General features: G+C 37.7%; 1 pseudogene; it reads left to right on the top strand.

Annotated features, from left to right (window-relative positions):
* Positions 1–12,889, top strand: part of LOC128598293 (delta(3,5)-Delta(2,4)-dienoyl-CoA isomerase, mitochondrial-like) — a 46,112-nt pseudogene that overhangs the window by 17,392 nt on the left and 15,831 nt on the right.

Raw genomic sequence — 12,889 nt, 5'->3', positions numbered from 1 at the left:
CTCCACCTCATCTTCTTTCCCCTCATTTGATCCTACCTTTCCCATTTGTTAATCCCCAAATTGACTCTTTGAGCGAAGGAAGTCCAAGTTTCTGTAGAAGATGTAGAACAAGAAGCAGAATAAGTGGAATATCCCTTACTTCACTGGGATATGCTGGGGTCTCAGAGCATGTCGTTGCGTGAACCGAGATGCGAAGGAGCAGCAGCTTTGCTGTAGGTGTAAACTCGCTTCTGTAATTATTAAGTCAAGAAACAGACTATACACAGTTTGATGGCATATAGCAAAGTTCTTTATTCCATGTTTAAGTTTTATACTCTTCCAGTCACGTACACACCTAATCCATTATCTATTAGCTGAATTTGAACTTGAAAGGAAATTTATCATATCAATGTAACCACTTGTGTAGTAAATCTCTTCCTCTAAACAGTGACTAGTTTTCTGAGCAGGGCTCAAAGACAAAAACAGCTATAGGGGAACAGAATTAATAGAAGAATATCTTCAAGCATTCACTCAGTTTACTCAGTATGAAGTAATGACTGTGACCTTCCTTCAGGGCAGACCACCTATAGACCTCTGACAATATATTGTTAACATATGTCAACCCTCTGGCCCATATCTCTGAGGAAGGGCGGCATGCCCTTGGATCTCAGGCTTCACGGGGTGTACTGCTTCAGAGAAAATGCCTAAGGAATTTTCCAAAGAGCCTAACTCTGTGAGTAACCCAGGGGGGTCCAAGTGTCTTAAGCCTCTGGAAGAAAAGCATGTCATTTTAAACTCACACTGAATTTACTTTGTGTGCTTGATGTAGGATAAGTTTATTTCTAAATATTATCCTACATTTCCCCCTTTTGTTTTTGATGAATATTATTCATATCTGTCATCATTAAAGCAAACACTTGCGCATAACGTTCATTTTCTCTTTGTGCATGCTTCACTCGTTTACAAATCAAATATAAAATGAATCCAATAATTAAAAATAATGCTAATGATCCTACAGAACTTCCTATAAGTCCTTGTATTTTTGGGATAGGATTCATTTGTTCAATTCCATCAGCTATGCCTTGTAAAATCTGATCTCCATCTATCCTTTGTAACTTATTTTCAAAAGTGGAATATATCTCATGTTGTAAATTTACAATTTCCTTAGTCAAATATCATGGTTTAACAAATGTTTTTTAACATTCTCCCAAGGAAATTTACTCTCATTATATTTAACAGGGGTTATACAAAAAGTAGTTACATTCCAATCACATTTCAACTTCATTTGTTTCTTTAAGCTCACTAATTCATCCCCTAACATAACAACAGCTTGTTCTAAATCAGCAATTTCATTATATAACTCCCTGTCAATTTGTTTTTGAGCAGTCCATAATTGTTCAGAGTCTTTATGCCAATTAGCCACAAAATTATGTGTTTTAATCCCTTGAGTTAAAGCCATGCCAGAGACAGCAGCAGAAGCTGTCACAGCGATAATTCCTAGAATAATAGCAAATAAAAATCCAATAAATCTCTTCGTTCTTCTCAACACTCGATCAGCCAGAAGTTGAAGAACTGTCAGGGCAGGAGATTCTTGCCACGGTCTGGTCAAATTCACTGGCATCCACACACCTGTCCTGGCTCTCAACAAATACAGCTGTTCCTTTTGAGGATTAAAACTTAGAGAACTATTAATACAAGTAAACAGTTGACACACAGGACAAAATAATTCTCCTGTTTTTTCATTCCACTTTATGTTGCCTTTAAGCCACACAAAGGGTAATTGAACACAAGCTTGAATGTATCTTTCATCATGAACAGTAAATTCCATACCATAAGTATGAGATGTGGTGGTTTGATGATAAAAACAATCCACCAGTCCAGCCCTTCATAGGTTTTAGAGCTGCTGCTACTTTCCACAAATGATTTTGTTTAGGAAAGCCATAAATTCCAGGTGCGGGGAGTGCAAACCCAACATCTGTCCAAGTCATAGGTGTTGTCATATTAATACTGATTTTATTTTTATTTATAAGATAGGTAAACTCATCTCTTGGCAACTCAATGTTAATAGGTCTCTTATTGCTGTCAAGTAAAGTTGCCTTTGGATTCCAGTCCATTATAGGACCTTTAGAAGTATTAGTTAAGAAAAAAGTTTGATTTCCTTTACATCGAGTCCAATGCACCCATTCCCTTTGTAATGTAAAACTGTGCTCCTTACAAGGAGGAGCTTCCATATCTATAGGAGTAAAACCCGGGATAAAACGAGAGATGGAATTAGCTCTTAGCATAAACATCTCACGTTTGACATCATTCCCAGAAGCTGGCCAGTCATAATGACTTAGCCAGTACTGTACAGATATATTTAAACACTGGTATTGTTGACCAAAGCAAATAGGAGGACCGGTGACCCCAGAAGTATAGTTAACAAGCTTCATTCCCTCTTCTTCAGGTTTAAATGGTCCTCGGGTATTAAAAGGTCCTGGGAGCCAGACAGATTCATTTGTAAATACGGGGACTGTGGGTTCGGTCCAACTAACCCCTCACAGCAGCGGTGGATTAGGGACATATGTCCAATAATGAAATTCCTTTCCTTCTACAGTTGACATAAGGAAAGCAAACATTGCTAAAAAAATATTTACAGGTGTTAACTTACGCTTTTGTTTGCGTAAATTGTCACAGTGGCTTTCCCCAGTTTCCGCATTTGTTGCATGGTCACCATTTCTGGGTGTTCTGATGTCATCTTTTTCTTCTTTCCATTCTTGTGGGTCAAGGTTAGATGCTGGAATCTCGTGGCTAATTTGTTCACTCGAATTTTCATCCGATTTCTCTGTCGTTGTTTCTTCATGGGTAACTCTTCTGAGTTTAATATTTTTATCTGGAACCCAAAAGTTACGGTCTCCTGTGGAAATATAAGCAAATCCTCTTCCCCATTTTACCACAGTGGCAGGGATCCACAGATTATTGATGTTGTCCTTATAATATACTGGTTGGTCAGTAGATGAGGGTGTAACCACACTCCAGTGCTTAAATGCTGGAGTTTCATTTTCATCATTCAAATTTAAAAAATTTAAAGTAAATAGTGCTGAAGATAATCTGTTTTGGGGGGTGGTATACTGCCCTTCTCCCTTCTGTCTTTTGAGCATATCTTTTAATGTTCTATTCTGTCTTTCGAGTATAGCCTGACCCTGGCTATTTTGAGGAATACCTGTTAAGTGATTTATTTGATGGAGATTAAAAAATTCTCTGCATTTATTTGAAATATATGCTGATCCATTATCTGTTTTTATAGTTTCAGGTTTGCCCATAATAGCAAAGCATTCTAATAGATGTGTAATAACAGCATCTGCTTTTTCTGATGATAATGCTGTTGCCCATGAAAAATGAGAATAAGTATCTACAGTATGATGTATATATTTTGTCTTACCAAATTCTGGAAATTGAGTCACATCCATTTGCCATAGTTGATTAGATTTCAATCCTCTAGGATTAACTCCCTTGGGTAAAGGAGGTGCTACTAAAGGTTGGCAAGTGGGGCAAGATCGGACTATGGCTCTGGCAGAGTGCCAAGTGATGCCATGTCTCTGTTTTAATGATCTTGCATTAGAATGATGAATATTATGTTCTTGTTGGGCAGTAAGTACTGACCCTATTAATTTATCTACCTTATGATTGCCTTCTGATAAAGGTCCGGGTAATCCTGTATGGGCTCTAATATGTGTAATATAAATACCTTTTACTCTGGTTCTTACTAACTTTTGTAGTTTGTGAAACAACAAATTTAATTCTGAATTATTTTCAGTTAAAGTAACAGTCTCAATGTTTTGTACTACAATTGTACAAAAGATTGAGTCACTAATAATATTTATCTCTCGATCTGGATAATCACTTAGTAGCATTAGTATAGCAAATAATTCAGCTTTCTGAACACATTGATAAGGAGACTGTTCGACCTTTTGTATTTTTTCTCCTATACATGTGGCACTTCCCTGGCCAAACAGGGGTTTATAAGTTAAGAACTGTAGGAATAACCTCTGGTTCAGGAAGAATGCACCCTGGAGCATAAATATTACAAGTCTCTAAAAGAGGAAGAGTATTTGTGAGTTTAAGATACTTGTAGGGGTGACAACAGCAAGACAGTGGAATAGGCGTCTCAGGTTCCACTTCTCCCCAACAGAAAGTTCAACTAGCAACTATCCACAGATCAGAACATCTTTTTGAAAACCCCAACACTTGGAAATAAGCCTGTGATATCCTCTTGGTCCACAGAACTGAATAGAAACCAAATTAGAAGGTTAAGGAGAACAGTCTTACTGCAACCTTGAGTTGCCAGGCCTCAACTGCTCCCCTAAAACAGCACAATGCCTGACAGAGAGAATCTCCTTGGGTTCATGGTTTCTATAGGGAAAAAAAGGGGAAATAGTCAGTTATATGTATAACGTATCTTATATTTTGGGAAACTCACTCTGGTCTCACCTCATAGGGTACGCTGAGGTTAATGGCATGGCTGGGCACCTATGGTCAGGTAGCAGACAGGAGGCAGAGGTGATGGTGATTGGCCCACAGATATTGGTGGCACCTCTATTCCTGGCAGCTGTGGTACGCGATTGGAGATACCAGCCAACTTCCCAGTCACCTGCACAGCTAAGCTGGGAACAATACAGGTTAGACTGAAATAATTTTTGCACGTGGGTTCATGTTTAATTTCTCTATAGTATGATTAGCAGGATAACCAGCATGAATTTTAAGTGTGTTTTTCCTCCGTATCGGCCCTTTTTGTATTCTGTAAATTGCATCCCTAGGGCAAGGTTCCTGGAAAACTTTTTTTGTGTCATGATCCCATTTATTAGTCTGATGAAATACCCCCTTAGAAAATACTTTAAATGCCTATCAAAAAGCATAGGACCACCAAGAAAAATAGTAATATTAAAGTACTTTAAAATTTTTCAAAATATCTTTAAATATTATCAAAATACTATTTTTAAAAATAGGTATCAAAATATTGTAATGTGATGTAGTAAGATATATACTCTTTTATTAATGAGTATTAAATAACATTTAATACTCAAGCATTAAATAACAAAATCTTGTGGTGGGGAGGTCTAATAATCACTTTTAAAATTGGCATGCGTGGAATGCTATTTTGTGGGTTTTGCAATAACTTTAACATGATATGAAATTCATTATGATTTCTATTGGCGTCAAAGTTATAGGTACTGCTTCTGCTGCTGTGGTTGTTGCCCACTTTCACAATTACAGAAAATACTAAATTTTAGTTAAAGAATGGTGAAAATAAAGATGTTGTTTTAAAATTCAATGTTGTGGACATTCTGAATTCATCCATAAACTCTTTAAGAATCTCTGCTATGATCTCATCATCCCTTATAGCGTGAGATGAAAATTTTCAGATGTGTAGTTTCAGAGGAGTCTGATTCACCCCATCCCCTGACTCATTCCATGAATACTCTAGCTAAAGAATAATGGGCCATAGAGAAAGGGATAGACCTTCCTCATTTTGAGGAGATGAGATGAACATTAAAGTACATTACAAGAGACCCAGAGAGCTGACTCAGCACCAAGCTTTCCCCAAAACCATGGCTATGAAGAAACCCCACCACTATCACTATCACTCACATGGTCAGCCTATCACCTAGTTTCCAGTTTGGAGGTCACTCCTGTGATCCCAAAAGTCACATCAGGATGAAGAGAAATGTAGTTTACTGCAAAGGTCCCAAATTCCTATTATGCCTCTTGGTCTCCCCTGTCCAAGTTCTGGGAGGTCCTAGGAGGTGACTGGAAAAGAAGAGGTGATGAGAATGATGGGCAGGCTGGTGGAGCCTCTTCTCAGGGCCCAGCTTCTGTGTTAGTAAGGGAGAGAACTGTTCTAATAATAGATGTTTGAGACCGAGGCAAGAGGTAAGGACAGGATTTTAGACCAACTCTTCCATTTTATAGGTGGGAACCTATGGCTCAGAGAGATGGAGTGCCTGGCCCAAGATGAGACAGTTTAGACTAAATTACCCAAGACTTGAGTGCAGGTTTTCTGACATCTGGCTATTGTGCTTTACCACCGTTAAAAAAAAAAAATTCTAAGCAAACCACAGACTATTTATATCTTATCTTCATTGCTTTATCTTGGTAGAGGAGGGGGAAGAGGTAGCTGTGGTCTCTTCATGATGAATCTTAAAGATGAAACCTGCAATGAGTGGGACAAGGTGCCAAAAGTCCCAAACTTAGTAGGCAGGCACTATGACTAGGATCATTCAAAAGCCATTCACTTCCCCTTTCACACCTTCTGACATTGATGCTAGAAAGTGAAAACTCACATTCCCAGACTCTCTTGAAGTTAGATGAGATAGTGGGAGATCTGATGAATGAAATACAAGCTCAAGTTGGCTGGTTCTGCCTCTTCTGCTTCCTGGTTCTTCCTGACTAGAACTTGAGCTTGATGCTGGAGGCATATTGGTCATCTCGAGGCGGTAGAGCAGGAAAGCGCTCAGGCCCTGGATGGTACCCTGGAGCTGCTGTACTAGGCCTGATCTGCTTATGCCCAGATTTCTCACATGAGGCAAATAAATAAATCTTTTCCTTGTGTAGTAAGTCCATGTTCATTAGGTTTTATGGTACTTGTGTAAACCATAACCCCAACTTTATAGCTCAGTCTGTGAATCAAAGGTGAAATCAAGAATGGAACAGGTACGCTAAACCAAAGTTCTGCAGGGTAAAGTTCACATGCTAATCTGAGCTCAAAGCTGACATGAGTCAGCAAAGAGGTCCACTTGAAGAAGATAAATAGATGAAATACTGACTTTGTATGGAGTGCTTTTGAAGGCCCAGAATGTGACCTATAATGTGCCTTAGTTGGATAACTCAATGACATTAACCAAGCAGAATGATTCAAGGAAGTTTTACTACTGTATTTTAAGTCATCTAACCTAGTTCCTCTCCTAAGAATAAAATAAATGGCCAGCAGAGGGTGTGGAAAAGGGTATACTGAGGCTAAAACATATCAGCAAAACAAATTTCTTTCTGAATTCTGGCACATTGTCACCTGGAGACACATCAAAGCAAAATGTACACAGTTATGATTTAATAAAAACAATTAAAAAATAAAGCCAAGCCAAAAAAAATTATGATAATAGTATGGGTTAAAGGAAAAAGTCTAATGAAAGTTAGAAGATATTTTCTCCTGAATGATAATGAAAATTCAATATGAAAATATTAAAACTCATGGGAAGTAGCTAAGGTTGCATTTATAAAGGGAATTGATAGTGATAAATACATATCTCACAAAGAAGGAAGGTTGAAATGGCAATTATTTAAGAAAGCATTAGACACAAGAAGTTAGAAAACGAACAGCAAATTGAACCCAAACAGTTTAAAAATAAGAGAAGAGGGCAGCAGCAGCGACCATAGCTCAGTAGGTAGGGTGCCAGCCCCATATACTGAGGCTGGCAGGTTCAAACACAGCCCAGGCCAGCTAAAACACCAATGATAACTGCAACAACAAAAAAATAGCCAGGTGTTGTGGCAGGTTCAAGCTACTTGGGAGGCTGAGGCAAGAGAATCACTTAAGCCCAAGAGTTTGAGGTTGCTGTGAGCTGAACCACGGCGTTCTACCCAGGGCAATAGCTTGAGACTCTGTCTCAAACAAAGAAAAAAAAAAAAAAGAGAAGAAATTAATGAAATTAAAAATGAAGCATTATATAAAGTTAAAAAAACTAAAATTTTGTTAATTGAAGAGATTAGTAAATTTACTGGACATCTAGAAAACAGATCAAAAAAGGGACAAGTCACAAATTATTAATATCAGAAATGAGAAGGGGTATATCACTACAGATGCTAGACTTATTAAAAATAATAAGAGGATAACAGGAACTATTTATGCTGATACATTTAGAAATATAGAGAAAACGAGAAATTTCCTATAAAAACAGACCCTACCAAAATTGACAAATAGAAATTTGAAAACTTAAATCATTCTGTATCTAGTAAATAAATTGAACTTAAAAAATTTTCTAAAAAAATTTCCCTGGTCCAAATGACTTTATCAATAGATGGTTCCTGATATTCTTTCTAAGTAAAAGAAAAAGAAGGAGTACTTCTCAATGTATTTTGTGATGCCAGCAAAATTTCTACATCAAAATCTGAAAAGGACATGAATGATTGAAGGAAAACATGCCAAGCTCTGTCATGAAATACATATAAGAATTTTTGTAAGTACAGTAAATTTAATCCTGTGCCATATAAAATGGTTGCTACATTATCACTAAGTGCCGTTTACTTGAGGAATGCAGAAGTTTTAGGACTTGAGAACTAATCAATGTAATTTGACACATTAATAAGATAAAATACCCAAAGCAATCTACCTATTTAATGCCATTCCTATTAAAATACCAACATCATACTTTCAAGATTTGGAAAAAATGATTCTGCTTTTTGTATGGAGCCAGAAAAAAACCCGTATAGCTAAAGCAGTTCTTAGTAATAAAAATAAAGCTGGGGGCATCACCATACCAGATTTTAGGCTGTACTACAAAGCCATAGTGGTCAAGACAGCATGGTACTGGCACAAAAACAGAGACATGGATACTTGGAATTGAATAGAAAACCAGGAAATGAAACCAACAACTTACTACCACTGTGTCTTTGATAAACCAAACAAGAACATACCTTGGGGGAAAGTCTCCATATTCAATAAATGGTGTTGGGAGAGCTGGATATCCACATGTAAAAGACTGAAACTGGACCCACACCTTTCTCCACTCACAAAAATTGATTCAAGATGGATAAAGGACTTAAATTTAAGGCATGAAACAATAAAAATCCTCAAAGAAAGCATAGAAAAAACACTGGAAGATATTGGCTTGGGGAAAGACTTCATGAAGAAGACTGCCATGGCAATTTCAACAACAACAAAAATACAGAAATGGGACTTCATTAAACTGAAAAGCTTCTCACAGCTAAGGAGACAACAACCAAAGCAAATAGACAACCTACACAATGGGAAAGGATATTTGCATATTTTCAATCAGACAAAAGCTTGATAACTAGGATCTATAGAGAACTCAAATTAATCCACATGAAAAAAGCCAAAAATCCCTTTTATCAATGGGCAAGAGACATGAATAGAACCTTCTCTAAAGAAGATAGATGAATGGCTAGCAAACATGACAAAATGTTCATCATTCCTATCCTTAGAGAAATGCAAATCAAAACAACCCTGAGATACCATCTAACCCCAGCAAGAATGGCCCACATTACAAAATCTCAAAACTGCAGATGCTGGCATGGATGTGGAGAGAAGGGAACACTTTTACACTTTTGGTGGGACTGCAAACTAGTACAACCTTTCTGGAAGGAAGTATGGAGAAACCTCAAAGCACTCAAGCTAGACCTCCCATTTGATCCTGCAATCCCATTATTGGGCATCTACCCAGAAGGAAAAAAATCCTTTTATCATAAGGACACTTGTACTAGACTGTTTATTGCAGTTTAATTTACAATAGCGAAAATGTGGGAACAACCCATGCCCACCAACCCAGGAATGGATTAACAAGCTTTGGTGTATGTATACCATGGAATACTATTCAGCCATTTAAAAAAATGGACCCAGAAGACCAAAAATCACATTATAACAAAGATATTTGTACCAGAATGTTTATTGCAGCCCAATTCACAATTGCTAAGTCATGGAAAAAGCCAAGGTGCCCATCAATCCACGAATGGATCAATAAATTGTGGTATATGTACACCATGGAATATTACGCAGCTTTAAAGAAAGATGGAGACTTTACCTCTTTCATGTTTACATGGATGGAGCTGGAGCATATTTTTCTTAGTAAAGTATCTCAAGAATGGAAGAAAAGGTATCCAATGTACTCAGCTCTACTAGGAAACTAATTTATGGCTTTCATAGGAAAGCTGTAACCCAGTTATAACCTAAGAATATGGGGAAGGGAGAGAGAAAGGGGAGGGAGGGGGGAGTTGGGCAGAGGGAGGGGGATTGGTGGGATTACACCTGTGGTGCATCTTACAAGGGTACATGTGAAACTTAGTGAATGCAGAATATGATTGTCTTAGCACAATAACTAAGAAAATGCCAGGAATGCTATGTTAACCAGTGTGATGAAAATGTGTCGAACTGTTTATAAAACCAGTGCATGGTGCCCATGATTGCATTAATGTACACAGCTATGATCTAATACTAATAAAAAAAAAATGGAGACTTTACATCCTTCGTATTAACCTGGACAGAAGTGGAAGACATTATTCTTAGTAAAGCATCACAAGAATGGAGAAGCATGAATCCTATGTACTCAATTTTGATATGAGGACAATTAATGACAATTAAGGTCACGGTGGGGGTGCGGGAAGGGGAGAGCAGAAAGAGAAAGAAGGAGGGAGGGGTGGGGAAAGGAAGAGCAAAGAGGGGGAAGGAGGGGGGGGCCTTGGTGTGTGCCACACCTTTTGGGGGCAAGGCACCATTGCAAGAGGGACTTTGCCAAACAAATGCAGTCAGTGTAACCTGGCTTATTGTACCCTCAACAAATCCCCAACAATTAAAAGAAAAAAAGATAAAATAAAAAAATCAGATCATCAGATCATGCCAACAGATATAAAAGCAGGATTTCGTAAGATTCAGAATCTATTTGTAATAAAATCTCTTAGGAAACTAGTAAATGAACTTTATTAATTTGGAAAATTTATATATAAAAATTATGAGATATAGGTAAGAAGAAATAAAACTGTCATAAGCAAATAGAGGTAAGTATAGTACACCTTCTAAAATTGATAGCCAATTGGATCAGTACTATTTATTTTAAAGACCATTTTTTTCAGACATACTAAAACTATGTCATAATGGAGTCATTGGATATGTGTGGATATGTTTTGTGACTATTCTATTCCTTTTCTTTAATTACATTTTCTAGTACCAACACTAACTATGCTGTCCTAATGACTGTGCTTTATAATAAATCAGAATACCCTGTGTACATAGGCTTCAGCTTTTTCTTCCTTATGGTTATCCTGAGTATTATGTCCTTTGCGTTTTCACACAAACATTACAAACAAATTGTTCATTTCTTAGAAACACTTTGCTGGGTCTTAACTGGGATCGTATTAAAACGATAGGTCAGTCTGAGAAGAATTGTTTCAACATCAGTGCTTTCAATCTGTGAATATGCTGATTTTCTCCCTTTACTTAGAACTTTTACATTTTTTTCTTAACTGTATTTTATAATTTTTGTGTAAGTTAGAACATAAGGATAGGTAGAGTTCTTTTAACTGTGAGCTTTTTCTTGCTGGTTAATATTCCTACTTATGAACATACTACTTTTTCACCAAAAAGAAAAAAGGAAAAAAATCTCAAGATTAAAAACATAAAACAAAATCCATCAAACAGTGGAACAGTGACATTGTCAGTTATGACTCAGCTGTCACAATAAAATTTTTTATTCCGGCATTCACACTCAGAGAAAAGTGACTCCATGTCCCAATCTATGGTCAATTCTGGGTGGCCAAATTTAGCTGCTGAGCTCCCATTCTTCCCAGGGAATGATTTAGGCATAGGCATAAAATCAGGAAAAAAGGAAAAGGTGGCTGCTAAGAGCATCTACCACAAAGATTCTTCATTTATTAAAGCAAACAAACAAAAAGGAACCACATATAAAAATGAACACCTTTCTTGGAAAGGATGTCAAGGTGTCTGAATGAAACCAGAGTTGAGGTGAACATTCAACTTCCCTGTGGGGAGTTGGGCTCTGAGTCAAAGCTATCTTGTCTTGACAGCAGAGCAGAAGGATGGGAAGAGCCTGTACCCTGATGACATAATTGAGCAGCTGAGTTAACTGTTAGTAGAGATGCTCTATCTTTGGGCTTCTTCTATTATGAGATTATAAATTTTCTTCATGGCTTTAGATACTGGAACCTGAATTTTCTATTACTTTCAGCCAAGCCATTCTACTAGATATGATGCTCTTATTGTAGAGAGGGTACCCTGTGAGAGAGAAGAAGAGGATAAATTTGTGACGGAACATTTCTATTAGTAATGACAGGGAGGTCTGTGGTGCCACATGGCCCTTCATGATATACTTTGAGGCACCAGCAGTCCTTCCAACAGGAGGAATGATCCCCTATTCTCCTCACTCCCTCAGTTAAAGTGGAGTAGGGGAAACACTTCCTAGAGGCAGGAGTTTCCCACCTCTGAGACGTGAGAGAACCAATTTGTGGTGACAAAATTCGAACTTAACAGTCTCTCACACGGTCCTGCTATTGCTTAGATTTCTTAGTTTCAGGCCTCAGAATTTGTTCAAGTGACTTCAAGCAGAAAGGGATTTATTAAAGGGTTGAGTCTTTGGGAGTGAGTGCAAAGAAGCAGACTTCAGGTTGAGTCTCCAGAAACAACTCCTAAAACCTCCCCATAGAACCAGGCTAAGAGTGTGATGCCATGGCCTTTGCCTCAGTCAGGAAGTTGCAGAATCTGGAATCTTCCACCAGGGCTATCTGCTACAAACCACATTGCCTCTGCTTCAGGTTGGGCTAGGAAGAAGATACCCACAGCCTTTTCTCTCTGTGTGTAACTTAATCCTGTCATAACTCAGGGTTGTAGAAAACATTTTTTGTTTAATCTTATACATGGAGAAACTGTGACATCTCAATAGTGTTACAACTCAATTTTGAATCAAAGTCACAAGCAATAGGATCTGATCTAAATCACATCTGAATCTCACTGGTAAGTGAGGCTGAGAAACTGATAGCCCTTTTCCTGTCTCTGGCATCGTAGGAATCTGTTTTGTTGTTGTTGTTAGTTTGTTTGTTTTGTTTTTCTTTTTAAGACAGTCTCCTTGTTGCCCTGGGTAGAGTGCAATAATGTCATAGAGATCCTCTTGCCTCGGTTTTTCTATTCTTTTAG

Source organism: Nycticebus coucang, chromosome 11, assembly GCF_027406575.1.
Source record: "Nycticebus coucang isolate mNycCou1 chromosome 11, mNycCou1.pri, whole genome shotgun sequence".
Lineage (NCBI taxonomy): Eukaryota > Metazoa > Chordata > Mammalia > Primates > Lorisidae > Nycticebus > Nycticebus coucang.
Note: the sequence above shows the minus strand (reverse complement) of the source record. Positions and strands in the feature narration are given on the sequence as shown.